This window comes from Macaca mulatta, chromosome 1 (assembly GCF_049350105.2).
Source record: "Macaca mulatta isolate MMU2019108-1 chromosome 1, T2T-MMU8v2.0, whole genome shotgun sequence".
NCBI lineage: Eukaryota > Metazoa > Chordata > Mammalia > Primates > Cercopithecidae > Macaca > Macaca mulatta.
The window spans coordinates 32,655,647-32,668,371 of NC_133406.1; the positions used below are offsets into that span (position 1 = coordinate 32,655,647).

General features: G+C 41.8%; 1 protein-coding gene and 1 long non-coding RNA gene across 2 annotated transcripts in view; one reads left to right on the forward strand and one right to left on the reverse strand.

Moving 5' to 3' along the window:
- KIAA0040 overlaps nucleotides 1–1,769 on the reverse strand; it is a 41,601-nt gene extending 39,832 nt beyond the window's left edge. The window contains exon 1 of the mRNA XM_077958208.1: nucleotides 1,745–1,769. The gene's annotated coding sequence lies outside the window, so the exon portion shown is untranslated. The remainder of the gene's footprint in view (nucleotides 1–1,744) is intronic.
- LOC114679323 (uncharacterized) overlaps nucleotides 1–12,725 on the forward strand; it is a 77,967-nt gene that overhangs the window by 2,971 nt on the left and 62,271 nt on the right. The window contains exon 2 of the long non-coding RNA XR_013416585.1: nucleotides 11,606–11,698. This is a non-coding gene — a long non-coding RNA (uncharacterized LOC114679323). The remainder of the gene's footprint in view (nucleotides 1–11,605; nucleotides 11,699–12,725) is intronic.

Consider the following 12,725-nt stretch of genomic DNA (forward strand, 5'->3'; position numbering starts at 1 on the left):
AAAGCTATAAAATGGCTATAAAAGTGCTTCAAATTCCGCACTGAAGTATCCCTAAAAGATAGGAAATTGTTGCTTTAGGAAGACATTATTTAATATCTTGTGGCTTCACATACACTTGACACACATTTTCATACACCTCTGGGGATGTATGCACCACAGTGTGAGAAGCATAGTATCAGATGACCTATGAAACTGCATTAGAACTGTGCCCTAACCAACTGAACTAATAAATACAGCCATAGAATTTCATCCATCCATCCATCCATCCATCCATCCATCCATCCATCCATCCGTCCACTGAAAAATATTTATGAAGAACCTGCCACAACCTCTGCACTATGATACGATATGATAGGATATAGAAGTTCCTGGGGAATTTACAATCTAATGTGGAACTGACCATTGAAATGATTAGCAGTAGTAGAAACTGCTTATAATGAAGTACTAAACTGTGTAATTTGTATTTAAGTGCAGTGAGGGCTGGAGCATTCATGGAAACCTTCCTGGTGGAGGTGAGTTGACCAGAATGTGGGAGGTGCGGAAGAATTTGGAGATAGGGAAAGATAGAATGGTTTCTAGTTGACCACAGCCTGAACAAAGGTGTGGAGAAGGAATAAACATGGTAGGACTCTTTTGGTAAGTAATGTTAATTATTTGATGATTCATTCTCTCTCTCCTCTTCTCTCCACCCACCTCTTTCTTGTGGATGCAGAAAATTAGGGAAAGACTCAAAACAATGGAGAAAAGCAAAACATCCATAATTCTGGTAACCAAAATGTAGCATTTTGGTATGGGCTATTTTTGTCTTTTAGAAATAGATCAGAGTTTGTATGTAGGTAATTTTGGCCACTGCAAAGTTTGAATAGTGGGCTGACCAATCTCAAAGACAGTTAATCTGGTGGCCTTTTGCAGGATTTATTAGAGTGGGGAGAGATTGGGAGACTGAAGTCAGAAACTTCAACCTAGTAAAAGGCCACCATATACTCTAGCTCCTGCCTTTAAAACTAACTAGCTAACTCACTAGCTGCCTTGATCAATGATGAGCTCTCCATCACTGAAGCAATTCACACGGAGACTGGATGACCGCCTGGTGGGGTGCTGTGGAGAGGACTGCCATACCTGGAGAGAGGATTCAGTAGTCCATATGACCTCTTTCAATCCCAAAATTCCAGGACTTATATTGTTAGCTGTGGAAATTTCATATTCAAATAAATTATGAGTTCTCTCCTCTTTCTTATGATTTGACAGCAATTGCTTTGCTTAGTACATATTATTGGGTAACATAGTAAATGTTGTTGGGCACTAGAAATCAACTAACTTTGAGGGGCTTGGGTTAAGCTCATATGAATTTTAGCACTGCTGTGTTATTATTTGGAAGCTGCTCTTACATGGGAAACATTTAAGGAGAAACTCTCACCTCTACCCAATCTCTACCTGCCTGAGTCCTAGCTCAGCCACCACCTCCTTGACTCCCCAAGACGGAGGTGGAAGCCTCTTCTTTGTATTCCCATAGGACTCTGTGCTGACCCAGCATGAAGCCTGTCCCGCAGTAATGAAATTGCCTGTTTCTCTGTCTCCCACGCTGCACTGTGAGCTCTTGTGAGCAGGGAGTGTCTGGCAGATGGTAAGCTGTTGGTCAACATTTGTTAGTGAATGAAGACCCTTGGCCACAAGGCCAGATCTGGGAGCTTTAGAAGCTTTCTCTGAGCAGGGATGAGCATGGTGCTCTTCTTTGTGCACTTACCTCCTTGTGAGCGCCCAAAGCATTGAGTTCTTGCCTTCCTCAGTATGGCTCTGGGGTCTGCAGTTCTGTGTCCTCATGAAAGATGGAAAGTATAATTGGAATTATGCACGAAAAAAAAATCATGAGAGGGGAAAGTACATAATTAAAGGTGACATGGGCTCAGAGTATGGCAAGGGCAAGGCTAAGAGGCACTTCTGAAAACAGATCAGGTGCACACTTTTCCTAAAGCCTCTGTGCCAATTCTAGGAAAGAACCTCTCTGCTGTTCCTTTGCCTTGGAACTCCCTTCTTGAAACATCCAATCCTGTTTCAGACAAACAGAAAGAAGACACTGCAGCTGCTATTATTCCCCACTTCCAGCATTACAGTGTTCTGTCTTGGGCTCCTGATGTTGCCAGCTGTTGGCAAGGGCTGGGCAGGGGAAAATTGCTGCAGGCTCATCAGGAATTCTGGACACAGAGTGCAAGTCTGAAAATGCTGGATCTGAGTTCCTGTGAGAATCACACAGGTTCCAAGTAGAGCCTAAGTGAAGAGGGGAAAAAGTCTACAAGCTTATCTTCCACCACTTCAACAGAGTCATTAGGCAACACAGTTTTCAGTGGTTCTAAAAACCATGTGGGCAAAATATTATTTATTTCTATATATGGCCAGAAAATAGCCCAGTCACAGGGGCTGGCTTCCTGGTTGACACTCTCCAGTTTTTCCAGACCTGCAGACTCCAGAGACTTCCAGGCTGGACACTGGTTTCTGTGGCCTGCATGTAACTAGTTTGGCAACAGAAAATGTGGTTCCCAGCGCGACTGCCCCTACTTTTCCTCATCCCCCAACCCCTCAACACTTGCCTCCCTTAGAATGCTGCAGCTAAAGAGCAAAGAATGAGGCTCTCCCAGCTGCGGCCCTGCTAAAAATAGAAAGTTTATTTATTTTATGTTCATGAAGCCCTTTTCCTGCTGTTGCTGTTGTTATGAGTGTAACTCCCAGGCAGGAAGGGGACTGACTGCACTGGTCACCAGCCAAGTGCGTTCTATCCTATGTCGAGGGATCTAATTGAGTCGTTAGGGGCCAGAGGATTTGGTGATCTGTTTTCTTTTTTGAGTCTCTCCTCTCCTAGCTGACACCTGCTGTCCAGAAACCGGCGTGTGTGTTTCTTGGTTTTTAGAGGATCTGCTTGGATGTACTTCCCTTTCAGATGCGGCCTTCCGGTTACTTATGATGTATTCACAGGGGAGGCATGGCCAGAGGAGAAGGCACTGAGCTAACAGGCAAGAGGCCTCAGTTTTTCTTCCAGTTTTGTTACCTGGCTTTGTGACCTTGAGCAAGTCACAACTTCTTTGAACCTCAGTTTCCTCGTCTATAAAAAAGGGATAACAACATATGCCTAGAACGCAAGTGTGATAATGGATGTGAAACAACTTTGAGAAGTTCAAGGCATAAGTGGACGGATTATTGTCTACTTTTGCTAAACCCGAGTTTCTCAAGTGTGTCCAAAAGATAGATGCTTCCTTTGCCCCAGAGGGCTCTTCACTCCCTCTCTCCCAAAAGGAAGAGTAGAAGGGGGAGAAGAAAATAGTACCTGGGGGAGCATATTTTGATATTTCCTATGAAATATGCTAGAAACAAACTCATGTTGAAACACCTGAGAAGTGGCCAGGCACAGTGGCTCACGCCTATAATCCCAGCACTTTGGGAGACCAAGGCAGGTGGATCATTTGAGGTCAGGAATTCGAGACCAGTCAGGCAACATGGCAAAACCCCATCTCTACTAAAAATATAAAAATTGGCTGGGTGTGGTGGTGCACACCTGTAATCCCAGCTACTTGAGAGGCTGAGGCAGGAGAATTACTTGAGCCCAGGAGGAGGAGGTTATAGTGAGCCGAGATCGGGCCACTGCACTCCAGTCTGGGGAACAGAGTGAGACTCTGTATCTAAAAAAACCCCCCAAAAACCAAACCAACCAACCAAACAACAACAACAAAAAAAGCAAGCCCCTCCCCCTGCCCCCAAAAATAAAAAGAAATACCTGAGAGGTGATTGAGGCCTTAATAAATGATCCTGGATTAGAGCAGGGGAAATATTCAACATTCTGTTAGCTTGCTATGGGCTTTGGAGTAACAGTTATATTGCTATGTGTCTTATTTTCCATCTCATTGTGTACTGCCATTATTAATAGTTGATTGTCCCAGTTGGAAGGGACCTCCACTTGCTCAGCCTTCTAGATTACTTGGTTCATACCACACATGCAGTGCCTATGACATGTTTTCCAGACATTGTCTTGGAGTGTCATCACTGACACTTACTCTCCCCTCTAAGATCCTAACAGCTGAGGGCAGGGCTGTGTTGGCTATGTCTTTGAGTCACCTGGACCCCACTATCACTATTGTGTTTGCACAGAGAATCCGGCCATATCTAGGCTGGTCCTGGTGCCTGGTGCCCTGTATCTGACAGGGTTCTTGATTGTAAGTCAGAAAATGACAGCTTTGGATGATGTAAATGGAAAAGAAATGTGTTTGAATCAGGGCTCTTGCTTTTCTTGCTTAAAATGTAGGGTCTCTGTGACTTGGATGGATCCTTTTTTTTGTCTCAATAGTCTTTCACTGTTTTTAACATTTCTTTAAGTTTTGAATGTAGACAACAAACCAGGTACCTGTGACTTTGTCATCTTTGGACACCACAGATATTTTCAAGTCATATTTCACTTGTTGCAGACATTCCCAATATTGTTTATGCTCATTACTACTTTTCAGTAACAGAAGTTGTTAAATCTGCCATTAGATTTTTTTAAAGCATTAATGCAAAAAGGCACACACGATGCTATATTTGTTTTTTTTAAATTTTAAACTATATTTTAATATAACTGGTTTCCTTTATATTTCATTTTGTGCATGTAAAAACATTCTTCCTAAGCTTTATAGGTTTCACCAGACTACCAAGGGCTCATGAGCATAAGAAGTTAAGAACTCCTTGACCTAAAGCATATTAGCTAGCTCATAGCAGGATTGGTTACATAATTTTCAAGATCCAAGCAAAATGGAAAGGTGAGGCCTCTTGTTAAAAGAACTGTAAGAATTGCAAGATGGCAATAGCAGAGCATTAAACCAAGCACAGGGCCCTGCTGAACCTGGGGCCCTGTATGATGGCACAGGTTGCATAGCTATGATGCTGGCCCTGGCTCACAGAATTTCCAGAAAGGTCCAGGGGCCTGGCTTAGGGGCTATGAAGCCAGGAACAAGATGCAAATTGTGCTGGAGAACTGATCTGGTGAAAACCCAGTGCTGCTCCTGCTGGGTGCAGATACTGAAGCTTGTCGTCATGCCACACTGAGAGTAGATGCTGGAAACGAGCCTTGAATCTGCTGCCACTGATGCATCAGCAAGCTGGATGGAGTTGTTCCCATTGCCAGAGTGACTCCTGCTTTGATGTATCACTAGTTACCAATTTAAAGTCTTGGTTAGGTGCATTTGATTGGTGGTGCCTAGCTCATGGTCAGCCCTCCAGCTGCAAGGGAAAGTGGTGAAACAAATATCTGTGATTGCTGGCCTCCGTAAAGGGAGATCAGCTCTAATAGGGAGAGGGACTCCCCAAACATAGGAAGGGGGTTCAGATGCCAAGTGGCCAAAAAGTATGACAAACGTTCTTGACAGAACCCACGGACCCAATGGGTATCTTGACCATTTTAGAAAATGCCTGTGGGCTAGTATAGAATATGTGGCCACCATTAGGTAGATGAGACTGTCTGGGAGACCACACTTTACATGCTGAAATATTTTTAATTTTTGGGACATTTGGATTGTTTCTAGTAACAATAAGGCAGAATATTTGGAATAGAGATTATTCAAGAAAATTCACACCGTATGGAGGTAGGACAAAGAAACTTGGCACTTTCACTAAATATTCTCTATCCACAAGACCAGACAAAGCCAAGAAGAGCAGATGGGCTCTACACCGTCACAAAATGACAAGGCCTAATTAATTTAAGAGTTTCCTTGAAGCAAAGGACAGTGAGTCAATGTGGATGCACTTAACGTTTGTGCCGAGCCAAGGGGAGCAAGTGTTGTTCTGGAAATGAACCACTGTGTAGTACTGCAGAGAAAGTAACACTCAGTGAGGGGCTGGGCCCTAGCCGCAGCTCATGGCTCATTGTTTTCCTTTTCACTTTCAACTAAAGTAAATGAGCAAGTATGTGGTAGGTTTTTCTGTCTCCCTATCTCAGCAGAGTGATGGGTGGGCTGTTCTTTAAAAAGTGGTGCAAGGACAGAGCTGCTGCCAGCAGGCTTGGCAGGAGCCAGCAGAGTGCAAGCTGGTCCCTAGAAGTGTTATTGAGAGGCCACTACTCACTGTCAAGGGGCTAAGCCATCCAGCAGTTCCCTGGGAGGTCAGGAACACAGGGGACCCTGCCTGATGAGACAGAGGAGCAGTTGCTGCACCCAGAGGGCCCACCTATGAGCGCTGTCAATGAAGAGTCAAACTCTGTAAAACATTTGAAGAGATTTATCCCAAGCCAAATATGATTTACCAATGGCCTGTGACGCAGCCCTCAGGAGATCCTGAGAACATGCACCCAAGGTGGTCGGGCTACAACTTGGTTTTATACATTTTATGGAGACATAAGACATCCCTTGATATACATAAGATGTACATTTGATTTGATCTGGAAAGATGGGACAACTGGAAATGGGGGTGGGGAAAGTAGGCTTCCAGATCATAGGCAGATTCAGAGATATTCTGATTGTCAATTGGTTGAAACAGTTATTATCGGCCAAGTGCGGTAGTTCATGCCTGTAATCCCAGCACTTTGGAAGGCTGAGTAGGGTGGATCACCTGAGGTCAGGAGTTCGAGACCAGCCTGACCAACATGGTAAAACCTCGTCTCTACTAAATAAAAAACATTAGCTGGACATGGTGGTATATGCCCAGATACTCAGGAGGCTGAAGCAGGCGAATCTCTTGAACCTGGGAGGTGGAGGTTGCAGCGAGCTGAGATTGTGCCATTGTACTCCATCCTGGGCAACAACAGCAAAACTCCGTCTCAAATAAAATAAAATAACATAAAATAAAATAAAATAAAAAAGTTATTATCAATGGAAAGGAATATCTGGGTTATGATAAGGGGTTATGGAGACCAAAGTTTTATCATGCAGATGAAGCCTCCAGGTAGCAGGCTTCGGAGAGAATAAATTATAAATGTTTCTTATCAGAATTAAAGAGTTTGCTCTATCAGTAATTCCAAAAGGGAGGAGGGTATAATGAGGTATGTCTGGCTCCCCCTTCCCATTAAGGCCTGAAGCAGTTTTTCAGATTAACTTTGGAATGCCCTTGGCTGAGAGGAGGGTCTGTTCAGATGACTAAGGGGTATAGAATTTTATTTTTGATTTATAAAACTCCCTTGAGAGGCTGGCAGGAGGGTCTGTGGGGTTGGCCTGAGAAGGAGCAAAGGGAAAGGCCCCTTACCTAGTTCCAGATGTGTGGAGTGCTCTATGTTCACTCTCTCTTTGATTCTCCACAGTAGCACTGGTGAGAGGTATTACTATCCCCATTTTACAGTCTGGGGAGCCCAATTCCCAATTCTCTTTACGTTCCCAACATAATATCTTGAGGGGAAAAGAAGTTGGTCACCATCTTTTTTTTAATGTCTAGTAAAAAGCTGGAGCTAGTTGTCCTTTTAATATACGTTTTTCTAGAGAGAAATAATTATAATTCCCATCCCTCCCACTCACCAAATAAAAGTTCTTCAGCAAAGAAACCTTAACTTACTATTTTTTGTGTGATTTTAAAAATAAACAATTAATTAAACTTTGGAATAATTGTAGATCTATAGAAAAGTTGCAAAGATGGGTGCAGATCCTGTCTACCTTTCTTTCATTCAGCTTCCCCTAATATTACCATCCAATGTAACCAATGGTACATTTGTCAAAACTAAGAAATTAGCATGGTATAACACTGTTAACTAAACTATGATCTAAACTATGGTCGTTTTTTAGATTTAAACAATTTATCCATTTATATCCTTTTTCGATGTTTTAGGATCCAATTTAGGATACCACATGGCTTTTGGGACACTTTGCATTTTAAGAGAACATTTGGATTGCCACTGGAGGGTTTGACTCAGGATGAAAAACGAGTTTTATTTATAATATTCTCTTGTTTTCTTTACCAAAGAGCTTTGAATACTAAGTGCTTTTTAAAGCTTTGTGATACCAATGGGCTCTTAGCTGCTTCATTGACATGTTAATGTTGAAGGTTGAAGGTTGAATTAATAATAAATAATTATAATAATCAATTGATAATATTATTATTAATAATTAATTATTATTATTATTAATAAGGTTGAAAGGATTTGAAGACTTCGGAATCAAGGTGCTGCAAAAGTGCAAAACATTGTGGTCTTTGGAAATTTGGTATATCCAGGTCTATTTCTTTTTCTTTTTTTTTTTTTTTGAGGCAGAGTCTCGCTCTGTCGCCCAGGCTGGAGTGCAGTGGCGCGATCTCGGCTCACTGCAAGCTCCGCCTCCCGGGTTCTCGCCATTCTCCTGCCTCAGCCTCCCGAGTAGCTGGGACTACAGGCGCCGCCACCACGCCCGGCTAATTTTTTTGTATTTTTAGTGGAGACGGGGTTTCATTGTGTTAGCCAGGATGGTCTCGATCTCCTGACCTCGTGATCCGCCCGTCTCGGCCTCCCAAAGTGCTGGGATTACAGGCTTGAGCCACCGCGCCCGGCCTCCAGGTCTATTTCTTTTCCCTAAGTTCCAAGTCTTAAACAACAGGATGCTTTTCACACAGACTTCCTCTTTACATCTTCCTGTGGAGTCATATAAGTTTGGATTTGGACTCTTGCTTTGTGCTGAGGCCAAAAGAGAATTAAAACAGGTGAGGTGTGGTGTGATCTCATTTGTGCAATTGGTTTCTCTGAGTTACCCAATCCATTGTTCATAGCCCTGACTTTGCACTGGCAATATTCCAAGTCATGAAATGTCTTATTATATTTGTCTGGGCTTCTGCTTATTAAGTGGGCATCCTTGCTAACATAGTTTATATTCTCTTGAGAGGCATTTAAAAATGAAATTATGGTTAGATATTCTTGAGCCTATGGCAGGTCCCTCTTTGTACTCTACTGACCTGGACTCTTGGTGCTTTGGGAAATCTGAAAAATTTCAGGAGCTAGGTGGCTGGGGGTCCCTGGTTATAAGGCAGTGAGATCCCACAGAATAACTCTAATAAGAGTTATTTATGAGACTTCAAGAAATAGATATAGCATAATTCGTAAGTGCTGGCTTGACTGATAATTTAACTCTCCACTCCCAACCATTATCAAAAGGTGTGAGCGTATTATAGAACCATACATAGCAATACCAAAATGTGGACATATTATTGAACCATACATATAAATCTATCCATCTGCCTTGTAGTCCACCTAACTCTTAGGGCTTACTTTTAGAATAGTGATACTTGCTAATGTTTGTTGAGCTTTTACTATGTGTTAGGTAGTCTACTATATTATTTACATGTTTTTATTTGGTATAATTTTTCATAACTCTGTGTGGTAGGCACCGTTATCATGTTCATGATTTGGATGAGGAAAATTAAATTAAAAACTTAATTTCATCCAAGGTCACATAAATAGGAAATAGGGAAGCCAGGGCTTGAACACAGAACCCTCTAACAACTCCAAACCCAGTGTTCTCTTAACCACCTTGTCACACAGAACCAGGATATTTGGGTAGTTGGTAAATATACATACACTTTTCCAAACAATGACTCCCTATACCCCTTTTAAGCAAAGATTACCTAAGTTCCAAAAATCAATAATCTACATCATTTAAAAAAATTTTTTCTACATGCAGAACGCTGTGCTTGATAATCAAGGGCATAGAGAAATCAAAGAAAATTAACAAAATACTGGAAGAGAAAGATCCTGGGAGATCTAATTTCTCACCCCAGCTCATTCACTGATTGGTTTGGCCACATGATGCAACCTCTTTGAGCATTAGATGATTAATCTGAAAAATGAGCGGGTGGGATTAGATGAACAAAAAGGTCCCTGCCAGTTCTTTGATTCTGTGCCCCCAGCTTTGTGTCAGACATGGCCCAGGAAAAATGCCTGATGTCATTCCTGCCCTCAAGGATCATAAACCAAAACCTTCAAACACATGAAGCAATTATAGAACAGTAGAGTCATAAATTGTCTACCATGTGCTATAAGCAATCACTGGATAAGTACTCACTTGAGCCTCTTATGTACTCAGCAGTTTTAGGGATAAAAGATACGTGTCATAATTTCTGCCATTAATCAGTGTACAAATTAGTTGGGAAAACAAGACCTAAGAATTTGGAACAATAGCTAAGACATTAGATAATTAAATGCTAAATAGTGTCATGTAGTTATTGTGTGGTGATTGTAAAATGGTAACAACTGAAATTTACTACCTTACTTGTTTAGCAAGTGTGCAAAATTTAAGGAGCGTAAAAAACCACCTCAGTAATCAAGATAAGTAATATTTTAATGCAATATTTTTAAAGATAAAAATATTTTTTAAAAATGCAAAAATTTCATGCTGAACAAAATATCAAAATCTTAAAGAAAGATTGGATCATTATTATGGAATTTTCCTTTCGTCTCAGGGTCCAGTAAGGCTCAGCACGGCACTGTGTGCTGGAGACTATACCTTGCTGGTTTACATTCATTGTCTTATTTAATCCTCACAATGATTCTTGTGATTAGATTCTACTATTAGTGGATGAGGAAACTGAGGCTTGGAAAACTCAAATCTTAGAGGTTGTAAGTGGCAGGACTTGCATTCAGGTCTCTGGCTTTATAATTCATGCTTTTAAACACTGCTGTATGTGTTCTTACAAATGTACAGAGTTCACTCTCCTGGAAGGCCATCCCCAGTGCTGCTGAGCTGGGGGAGGTCTCTGCCCAGGGCAACCCTGTGGTCTTCCTGGAGGGGCACTCAGGGCAGCTGTGCTCCTTGCACCTGTTGCCTGCTGACTGGAACACTTAAAGAGCTCTTTTCCCCATCCAGAGCCTGAAACCACTGTTGGGGGGATCCCCAGCCAACACCACAACACCAGGGTGCCCTTCACGTTCCAGGGTGTGCTTCACACTCATTTCATTCATCCAGAAGTAGGGAATCCAAGGTGAGGGTAATTGAAATGGTCCTTTCTGTCTGACCCCATGAAAAGAAGAGGCTCTGTGAGTATTTACCAATATCTCCCAGCAAAGGAAACCATGCTGAATGCAGAACCTATCTTAGAAGTGTTTATCTTCTAAGGCCACATCTGCAACACTGAGCTCCATTTCCGGGCAGGAAATGAAACCACAGAGTACAAGTGAGGTCTTGATTTTCAAGTTACCACTTTGGGGCAGCAGTCAGTATTTTGGCAGCTGTACATCTAGCACACATTTGCACAAGGTTGGGGGCAAAGGCACAGACCTTCTAGGCTCGTGGAGCACTTCAGCTGAACTATACTGTTTGGGCCAAAAATCCACTCATGTAGAGTTGAGTTTCTTTTGCCCAAGACAATTGATTCTTGATACAGACGGAGCCTTGAGATAACTAGATATAAAGGGAAAAAGGAAAGAATGGCAAATTGTCAAAAAGGGAGCTGACTTTCAAGGTTACCTGGTTCATTTCTTCCTTTTACAGAAGAGGAATTAGAAGCCCAGATAAATTATGTGACCTTGAGAAAGGTCACATAGCCACTTTGTGGTAGGTGTGGGACATAAAATTGAGTAGATGATATTTTGAAGTGGTAATTTAAACTCAACCACAGGGCCTAGGTTGACACCTAAAAAGCACTGTTTTTAAGAGCACAATGAATAATTTCACTCTTTTCTTTGATCTCGCATATCCCCTTCTCTCAGGTTCAGTGGGGAAACAACTGAGATCATCTAGTGATGTCTTCCACAGTGGAGGCCCATGCGTAACACGCTGGCTATTCCTGCAGCATACGTCAGGTAATCTGTAGTAGCACAAAACCCTAGAGTGTTTTGGGTCTCCCCACAAATTGTCATATACTGTCTTTATTTTTAATCTTGGAGGAAATTTTTCTATTTCTGCTTTGTGGAATAAACAACCTATGTCTTAGGTTTCACTGTGTACATAGCTGACTTACGTACTACTTGTAGCTCTATCATTTTATTAACAATTCCAAAATCTGTATTCTTTTAGGACGTTGGGTTGCTTTTTTGGGCCATGGAGATGCACATACTGGGAAGTTGTATCCCTTTATCTTTCAGCCCCCTTCCTTCCCATCCCTTCCCATGGTCATCATAATTGTGGGTAGTCTGTCCCATAAGAATTTAAGAACCTGTGAAAAACAAGGTATCGATGACTGAGGGCCATTTAATGATCTATAACTGGTTACATTTCAGGTGTTAAAATTAACATGATAAGGTGAATCTGATGAGTGATTAGGTGAATCACAGAATAGGGAGGGAAAGGGTATGGTGCATGCATCAACAAAATGGGAATAATTATTTGCTGTTGAGTGCACAAGTATATTAACATATGTTTATACTATACATGTTAGACAATATATACACATACATAATGTATGCTTTGTAAATGTCCCAAATTTTATGGCACTATCCACAGTTCCCCGATTTTACCCCATAATTTCAGCCTTTTCCAGGAGGTTCTCCCTGCATGGACTACCCTTTCCTTCTGTTGGCATGGCAAGTTTCTTATCTTTTAAGAAGGTCCAGCTCAATTGTTACTATGTTTGCAAAATATTTCTTAATCCTTCAGGTAAAACAGACCACTCTTTTCTTTGTGCCACCATGTGTCGTCATACATGCCTTCGGAACAGCTAATCACTCCCTGTTGTCAATTATTTATTTATTGGACCATCTCTCTAATTGAGGGCAAGGATCATGATCTGTCCATCATGGTGTTCCAGAGCCTAGCATGGTACAGGAATCTTAATAACTATTTGTTAGGTAAACCCTGTCTTCAGGGCAATGATGTTCTAGGAAATGTTCT